This window comes from Perca flavescens, chromosome 12 (assembly GCF_004354835.1).
Source record: "Perca flavescens isolate YP-PL-M2 chromosome 12, PFLA_1.0, whole genome shotgun sequence".
NCBI classification, from domain to species: domain Eukaryota; kingdom Metazoa; phylum Chordata; class Actinopteri; order Perciformes; family Percidae; genus Perca; species Perca flavescens.
In genome coordinates this window covers 24,507,660-24,517,844 of record NC_041342.1, presented here as the reverse complement: position 1 = coordinate 24,517,844, position 10,185 = coordinate 24,507,660, and positions in this window count along the sequence as shown.

Below are 10,185 nucleotides of genomic sequence, written 5' to 3'. Positions count from 1 at the left end.
ATAATTTTGTAGCTCTTACCACTCTTTGAAGTGGTGTTGGATTTGTGGTGTCACAATTTTACAACTGCGGCTGTGGATTGAAAACATACAAATTATTTGGCAAGTTCTTCTCAAACCTAAATGATTGTTAACCTGGAAGGCTGGCGCATGATTGGCCAGTCATCCTTATTTGAGGTTTTGCCCCTACAGTATAAAACATATTGAAAAGGTCAGTTGGAAAAGCTAACTTAGTAAAAACTCAAACCCAACATCACTTGAAAGCTCTATTACATCACCATACCGACAAAACAGGACATGCCATCAGGCAGACCCCCAAACAAACCCATCCCGTGGTACTAATGAGGACCCGGCAGCCGGACTCAACATGTGTGATTCTGCCCGAGTGTGTGCATCTGTATGTGTGAGCGCCTCTGTGTCAACATCAATTATGTACTGTATGTGGAGGTGATGTTTTATGTGGAGCCTTGGGCGCTTGTTCCATAAACAGCTGTGCTGGGGTCACCGGTTTAAATGACAGAATGACAGAAACCTGTTCTTTGTTTTCTGTGCAGCAGAGAGGCCTCTATCACACACACACACACACACACACACACACACACACACACACACACACACACACACACACACACACACACACACACACACACACACACACACACATCCGTGCTTCATCAGTCGTGTAGGAAAACATCAGTCATGGTTGAATGCTGAAAAAAAGAAACCTAATGGGATTTAGTCCCTCACACCCACATACACACAGAAAACAGTGTGTACCTTTTTTAGATCCTCTCAGCTGTAAGTTCCACACCTTGTTATTATCTGTGGTGCTATTAGTCTCAGTGTGTCCGCCTCTACCCATGTTGTTTAAGAAGATATTTTTACCTGAGGAACAAAATTTAAGTAGTGTTGTAAGACCTCCTTCAATAAAGGTTGCTACCCCAAGTGTCTCAGCTCACTTTTTTCCACACATACGACTTGAAATCTGTGGCTTCAAAAGCCAGTATACAAAGATCAATTTTCATATGTTGATACATAAATATACCGCTAAAGATCCTCCTAATGTAATTTTACATAAACCCTCTTATACTTTAGTGATCCCCTGACTTTCTATCTAGTCAAAAAAAATCCAGTGCTTTGTGTTTAGTGCTAATTAGCAAATGTTAGCATGATAACCTTAACCTCAGTATTTTAGCATTGTCCTTGTGTATATGTTAACATGCTGACATTGTGTTCACATGTTGCGTCTGAACTTTTTAACATTTAATAATAAGTATACAGCCTTAGCCGCTGGCATAGCTGTAGACTATTTAAGTCTTGCAAATTTGTTGCTGATCTGGGATGCGGTTACATTGCTACTGTGAGTTAGCCTCGTGAAACCGTCCTGATCTCGCAAGCTCCAGTTTTCTACTCGCAGATCAGTCTGGCATCTTGAAAATTTGGAGCCGTTCGCCAAACGACTGACCAATCAGCGTTGGTTTTGAGGCGGGTTTAGGTGTGACGCAACGAGAAGCAACTGTTCAGTCTAAACAACATGGCAGCTTCCACGGATGAGATGAGCGTAGCTATCGCGCAAGTTTTATCCGAATTAGAAAGTATTCCTTCATTGAAAGAAGAGCAAAAGACGACACTGGAGGCTTTTCTCTGAGGAAAAGATGGATTTGCTCTTCCCCCGACTGGTTTCGTCAAGAGTTTGATCTGACATACCAACATAGGTGGTGATAGACAGATGGGTTATCCAATCAGCTAACCAGTATTTTTGCCCTTTCCCAAAAGTTCTCCAACGGAAAGTTCCCAGATGGATATGCCGAGCAAATGCGAAGCAATCCATCTGGCAGAGTCAGGTTAACTGTGGGGTCAAAAAGAGAAAATGGAGGCAAACTTTAAGACTACTACTCAGTTTGATTTTGTAGGCTCACTCAATTTTGACCCACTGTAATTTATGTAGCTGTGAGCACAGTTCTTAGCTGTTCTAGCGGTGCGTCTCTAGGGCAATGTTGAGCGGTAGATTGGGCCACCACTTTTGTCCAGAGTGAAATATCTCCTAATATTCCTTACTTTTGGATGAATGGCTTTCAAATTTGTGCTGTAGAAGATAATCCACATTGCTCATGGTGACCACAGTTACTTTACTCTATAGTTATTTTAAAAGAAATACTAACTTCTGCTAAGTACGAGCAAATGACAAAATAGCCATTCAAATTCCAGTGTCGCAGCAGGATATCAGCTCCCACTTGGCTTCAAATTTCTGCAATTTGCATTCTTGCCAAAGGCTTTGGGCATGCGTATTGTTGTTCTCCCATTCTCATGGCATGTGACTGTCGATTTTTGGAGGATCGTAGTTCTTAGAACGCTGTTTTGATGGACTTTTTAGGTTCTATTCTAGAGTAAAGCACAAGAGGAACCTGGTGTGATGTAAGTGTACATTGATTGGTTGAACACATTAGCCACTGCAGCATCTGAAACCAACTCAACTTGCTATACTAACCGGTGGCCAGTTTATGTCACCAAAGCATTCCTATTGGCGGTTATTCCAGAATTATATGACCCATAGCAAAGGAAGTAAAATTCAAGATGAAACTAGTCAACCAAATAAGACATTGTGCATTTTCTCATTCATCTCAATTGTCACTCCAGAGAAATATAGATGGTTTAGTCTCACAGTGATCACTGTGTGGACTCTCAAAATTTTCTTACAGGTGTCTCATTTCTAGAGTCTTTGGTAAAAGAAAAGTCAGAGTAGTGAAAGCTCTCAAATAACTTCAATATGATACTAAAATTATTGGATATACGTACATGTACATATCTCAGGCCCTCATGTACCTTTAGGCAGCACGGTGGCTAAGTGGTTAGCACTTCTGCCTCACAGTTCGAGTTCTGGGTTCGAGTCCAGGTCGTTCCGGGCCTTTCTGTGTGGAGTTTGCATGTTCTCCCCGTGTTTGCGTGGGTTTCCTCCAGGTGCTCCGGTTTCTTCCCACCATAAAGACATGCATACTAGGACTACAGTTGAAAATTAACCGACTGGCTAACACTGGTGCATTTACAGAAATGTTGATTAATGTGCATTGTCCTAATCAGATAAACTTACTTACTTACCTACATTTGCAAACGTAGCGTTATCAGCACCATGGCCAACCAACAGAAAGCGCACACTGTGATACTTCAGCTTACGTCGTATTTATCAAACCTGCAGTTCATCGGGTAATCAGCACCTTCCTCCGCCCACTATACCATAAATTGCGCTGTAGCAAAGCATTAAGTACTTGTGCTATTATATGGCTGAGTGCAGACTGCGATATTCCCACTGCTGATACTATGACTGTTTGAAATGATTCTGATGCCAATATTTGTAATGTAGCGAGGAGTTTAACAACTGCTGGAATGGAATGTGAACGCTGAGTCGGAGATTATATTATATTATAATATTGCATGGCTGCTTAATCTGTAACGCTTAATGATTTTGTGTTCACTCAACTGAAAAAGTCTGATCATTGTGGCAAAAAATCCTTTCAGCTCGTCTCCTTGGCCTATGTCTTCATCTTGGTCGGATATATGGCATATGCGTATGTGAGGAAACCTGCTTGCGGCTGGTTTACACTTGCTTTTAAAGTGCCCATATTATGAAAAAATCACTTTTTTCAGGTATTTGGGGTGTTATTTTGTGTCTCTGGTGCTTCCACATGCATACAAACTTGGAAAAAACATCCATGCTGTTTTGAGTGAGATACGGTTTCTGAATGTAACCTGCCTTCAGTCTCTGGGTGAGCTGTTCAAAATCTGCAGGGCTTTCTACGGCACTAGCCGAAACGAAGGGGCTAACCGTAGCATGCTAGCGCTAGCATGCTAGCTCGTTCTCAATATCAAACACTGCTACAACACACACTAGTTCACCATAATCTACAAGATAACTACTTACATGTCCCTGTTCTGCAGGTATTCCACACAAAGTTGGAAGTGCGCCCTTGTTTAGAAGAAGTCTCACAGCCAATCCTGCCTTGTAACTGACCGAAGTTGTTTAAACAGCTAGCTAGCTGATATGATCCTTACCTAGCTACTACGCATGTGCGACTGCCAACAAAGATGTTACAGCAGTGAGATGTCTCACTCTGTAGCTAAAACAGAGACCTGAACACAGGGTGAAAAGAGGAGCTGCAGCAATGTGCAGTACAACAAAAATATGGTGTTTTTTGAAAATGAAACCATGTAAACCTATTCTAACCTAAAACTCCCACTTTCCCCTTGACCCTCCTGTGAATGCATATGCATGATACGGAAAACGCAATTTGCCATTTTCAGTTCCCGCGACAGGCAGTCTGCGCTTTTACCTCATGTATGTACATACCTCACCATGTTTTTACGCACGTTGTAAGTGGGCTTAAAAAAGCGTTAGTAGATCTGGCCCTCAGTGTCCTGGTAGCTCACCTGATAGAGCATGTGCTCTGTAGAGCATCCTACACTGCAGCCTTGGTTTAATTCCAACCTGCTGCCCTTTGCTGCATGTCGTAACTCTGACACAAATAAGCACAGAATGATTAAAAAGTGAGACGTTCCAGTTAGTCTCAGAAGATCAGAATTCACAATAGATAAGCAACAGATTTTGTTCCTATGCGAAAATTACTTTACACTTACACTTACATTACATTACACTTTTTTTCTGTTGCAAAGCCCCAATTTGCTTGCCCCAAATGAACCATCACCTCTACTCCTAAACATCACTATGTAAGCATTGTCAAGCACCTTTGTGCCCGTACAGCCTCTTAAAACCACAAAACAGTGGTTTAATTAATATGACAATATGTTAATATGTTATGATAATATGTTGTATGTTAACAACCTGTCGTACACCGCTGTTATCTGACTGCTCTTTTTTCCACCCTGTTGACCTTTAGTTATGTGTCATGTCCCCTGATCTTAGCCATTAACTTAGTGAGTAAAATTTTATAATGACCACTAATAAAGACTCAGTTTGTCGAAAAAAGCTGATTTATTCTTTAACTACTGAGTGCAGCAATGTGACAGTTTAGTAGGCAGACTCCATATAAACACAAGTCTCAAGTCAAACCCACTATGTCAGCAAGTATCTGCCTCCTAAGCTGCCCTTGAGCAACGCATCTCTACCAGCTCCAGGGTTGTTGTGCTGCAGCCGATCCTGACCTCTGACCTCTCTGTTGATGAGGGGCAAGAGAAGACAGAATTCCTCCTTCAGGGGTCAAGAGTGTATCACTGCAAACTGCATCTTTTTGTTGTATCCTACTCTTCACTGCTGGATGTGCAGAAAATATACAGTACATGGACACACAAATGTTAAAGTGTTTTCTTCTCTATGGCTCAATGAGACACTCAGGACCGCAGGGGAAAATACAGTAAAGTGAGTTAAACTGTTCCACTGAAATTCTCGCATATGGGGGGGGACTGTTCCTCAGAAATTTGTCTTGGCTCCTCTGTCGTTTGAGTAAGACCCAATTTCCTCTCTCCTATTTTTCTGAAGCCCTAGCGATTGGACCTCTCACTACCATCTTACTCTCAGGCCTCAGAATAACCTTATACCACCGAAATTCACTGGTAGTGACATAAGTTTCGCACATGATCTTAACCATACGTGTTCATGATTTGTGCACAATCCTGTGTGTGTGTATTTGTGTATTTGTGTGTGTGTGTGTGTGTGTGTGTGTGTGTGTGTGTGTGTGTTTCTACTCGCAGATCAGTCTGGCATCTTGAAAATTTGGAGCCGTTCGCCAAACGACTGACCAATCAGCGTTGGTTTTGAGGCGGGTTTAGGTGTGACGCAACGAGAAGCGACTGTTCAGTCTAAACAACATGGCAGCTTCCACGGATGAGATGAGCGTAGCTATCGCGCAAGTTTTATCCGAATTAGAAAGTATTCCTTCATTGAAAGAAGAGCAAAAGACGACACTGGAGGCTTTTCTCTGAGGAAAAGATGGATTTGCTCTTCCCCCGACTGGTTTCGTCAAGAGTTTGATCTGACATACCAACATAGGTGGTGATAGACAGATGGGTTATCCAATCAGCTAACCAGTATTTTTGCCCTTTCCCAAAAGTTCTCCAACGGAAAGTTCCCAGATGGATATGCCGAGCAAATGCGAAGCTCTCACTCTGTAGCTAAAACAGAGACCTGAACACAGGGTGAAAAGAGGAGCTGCAGCAATGTGCAGTACAACAAAAATATGGTGTTTTTTGAAAATGAAACCATGTAAACCTATTCTAACCTAAAACTCCCACTTTCCCCTTGACCCTCCTGTGAATGCATATGCATGATACGGAAAACGCAATTTGCCATTTTCAGTTCCCGCGACAGGCAGTCTGCGCTTTTACCTCATGTATGTACATACCTCACCATGTTTTTACGTGCACGTTGCGAAGTGGGCGCAAAAGCGTTAGTAGATCTGGCCCTCAGTGTCCTGGTAGCTCACCTGATAGAGCATGTGCTCTGTAGAGCATCCTACACTGCAGCCTTGGTTTAATTCCAACCTGCCGCCCTTTGCTGCATGTCGTAACTCTGACACAAATAAGCACAGAATGATTAAAAAGTGAGACGTTCCAGTTAGTCTCAGAAGATCAGAATTCACAATAGATAAGCAACAGATTTTGTTCCTATGCGAAAATTACTTTACACTTACACTTACATTACATTACACTTTTTTTCTGTTGCAAAGCCCCAATTTGCTTGCCCCAAATGAACCATCACCTCTACTCCTAAACATCACTATGTAAGCATTGTCAAGCACCTTTGTGCCCATACAGCCTCTTAAAACCACAAAACAGTGGTTTAATTAATATGACAATATGTTAATATGTTATGATAATATGTTGTATGTTAACAACCTGTCGTACACCGCTGTTATCTGACTGCTCTTTTTTCCACCCTGTTGACCTTTAGTTATGTGTCATGTCCCCTGATCTTAGCCATTAACTTAGTGAGTAAAATTTTATAATGACCACTAATAAAGACTCAGTTTGTCGAAAAAAGCTGATTTATTCTTTAACTACTGAGTGCAGCAATGTGACAGTTTAGTAGGCAGACTCCATATAAACACAAGTCTCAAGTCAAACCCACTATGTCAGCAAGTATCTGCCTCCTAAGCTGCCCTTGAGCAACGCATCTCTACCAGCTCCAGGGTTGTTGTGCTGCAGCCGATCCTGACCTCTGACCTCTCTGTTGATGAGGGGCAAGAGAAGACAGAATTCCTCCTTCAGGGGTCAAGAGTGTATCACTGCAAACTGCATCTTTTTGTTGTATCCTACTCTTCACTGCTGGATGTGCAGAAAATATACAGTACATGGACACACAAATGTTAAAGTGTTTTCTTCTCTATGGCTCAATGAGACACTCAGGACCGCAGGGGAAAATACAGTAAAGTGAGTTAAACTGTTCCACTGAAATTCTCGCATATGGGGGGGGACTGTTCCTCAGAAATTTGTCTTGGCTCCTCTGTCGTTTGAGTAAGACCCAATTTCCTCTCTCCTATTTTTCTGAAGCCCTAGCGATTGGACCTCTCACTACCATCTTACTCTCAGGCCTCAGAATAACCTTATACCACCGAAATTCACTGGTAGTGACATAAGTTTCGCACATGATCTTAACCATACGTGTTCATGATTTGTGCACAATCCTGTGTGTGTGTATTTGTGTATTTGTGTGTGTGTGTGTGTGTGTGTGTGTGTGTGTGTGTGTGTGTGTTCATGATGCATTGAGTTAACGACTCCCAGCTGTCTTGTCTGAACAGAAAGCACATCTGGTGGAAAGGAGGGGGAAAGATTCCAAAAAAGAAGCCAATGAAAAGAGAAGTAAATGTTAGCTTATCATAAGTTAAATGTAATATCTTGTGTGTTTGTTCTTTAATATATACCGTGTATAGAATTTCAGATTCAGGAGCTGCACTGGAAAACATCTGACTGAACAGTATCACTCCCATACATGCAGACAGTCGTATCTGGGCATGCTGCAGATGAACATGTATCTGCTGTTTGAATGTGTGGATTTGTGCATGTGTGTGCATATGCTTGCTTTGCTTTTATGTCTATATTGTCGCCTTGTCTTTTGTGTTTGTGCTTGTTTGCATATGACAAAAATTGAGTCGCTCCTTGTGTGTTTTCCATGGAATAGTGAGAAAAAAAGTTATAGCGATGTTGGGAGAGTAGAACTGTTTATGATTCTGGAACTGATTATACAGAAATCCCCCCAGACTGTAACGTTCTTTCAGTCCATGTGAAAGAAATAATGAAAAAAGAGTGCGAGAGTGTGTGTGTGTGTGTGTGTGTGTGTGTGTGTGTGTGTGTGTGTGTGTGTGTGTGTGTGTGTGAGGAGAACAGAGACTGGTTTACTCTTATTTGGAAGGGAGGTCATTCCTATTCTATGAGTCACACTTTTAAGAGAGACCAGAACCCCCCACCCTCTCAATCACATGCACACGCACACGCACGCTAACTGCGCCACTCTCCTCTTCTCTTTTTAAGGAAAAACTCTTCATGGGCCAAGACAGAGAGAACCGCTTTATAGAGTAATAACTCTCTCCAGAAGCTGCCCTTCTCCTACTCCTTCTCTTCTTTTCTTTGCACTAAGTAAAATGCAGACTGCTGTCTCACCTCCATCCACCCCTAGACTGATGACAGCCCACTATACCTTCAGATAAAGTTAAACTTAAAAAGCATGAGGGATTAAAACGGAAAAACTTGTGTCTATATATATGTTACGGTTCTGCAAATGCAACATCAGCCATGTCTAATGACGGATGAGGTCAGATCAAACTTGTGATGTGATATTCCTAAAGATATGGATTCCAGTCTCTGGTCATTCACGTAAGCACTTGCCATACTCAGTTGACCCAAATGGCCCCCCCATCTCCCTCTCATGGGACGGATGGATGTGGACTTTGATGTCAAAGCTAGGGCTGCACAATATATTGTTTTTTATCATCATTGCGATATCAACTGTCACAATAAATACATCGCAAAAGGCTGCGACATATCGCGGAAGACACTCAGAGATTTTTTGTGTTAGTTGAAATATAGTTGAAATCAAATATCAGTAGAAAACTGCACTTTCAAATGTAACATTCTTTTTTAAGTAGTGCCTTTTTATTTAATTCAATGTTCAGTTTGTTCAATAAAAGAATGTTGGAAATAGTTTCCTTTTATTTGTTTTAAATTCAACAAGCAATTTGTGGTCTTCCAGCAGAATACTGAAAGCAGCAGTAAGGCAGAACTGAGTCCACTTTAATCTGTTTATTTATCGCAAGTAATAAGTAATATTGCAATATTCAACAACATTATCACATATCAAATATTTTCCTCATATCGTGCAGCCCTAGTAAAAGCCTGTTCACGACATCGCCTCCCGTATCCTGGCCTCGATAAAACATTAGGTGGCAGGCCACATCAGAGAATTCAAGCAAATTAGACCCTCTGATATGCTCAAGTGTTTGTCTGCAGCAACAATGAACTGACAAGAAATATGCTTTACATGCTTTACATGTGTAGAAGTAAGTTTCTGTGCAGATGTGTAAAAACATGGTAAATCCTCTCACAGGGAGACCTCCCACCAACACTCTAACACATACGGATAGCCAAACATGCAGCTGAAGCACCTACATGCGTATAAACATGGTGAGCAGACTCATGAGCAGTCTGTTGCTGTTTATATCGAGTATAAACTCATCTCACTCGGCCTACTAATTGTAACCAGACCACCAGACATAAGCAGGGTCCGTGTGTGTGTGTGTGTGTGTGTGTGTGTGTGTGTGTGTGTGTGTGTGTGTGTGTGTGTGTGTGTGTGTGTGTGTGTGTGTGTGTGTTTATGAGTATGGGGGTTAAGTCTACTCTTTATCCTGTTCTATTTCAAACTGACTCACCACATGTGTGAGATTAACTGTGAAAACCTCCTAAATGCTCTATCTCAGGGACATGAAAGCTCAGTGTCCCCAGGGTTCCCATGTGTTCGGCTGAGGGACACATCCATAAAAATGTAATATCTACGGATACTAAAAGGGCATTACAATCTGTTTGTGGAGAGGTGTGGGGGGCTGTTCAAAACTCAAGCTGCGCTTTGGCATCTTCTTTTACTGGTTCATGGCAGTAATACTGGGAGTACACGCGCGCGCCCTTACACGGGCTCCTGAGGAGCCATGGCGCCTCCAAGCGGACAGCAGTGGGGTGCGTCGTGCGCGTACA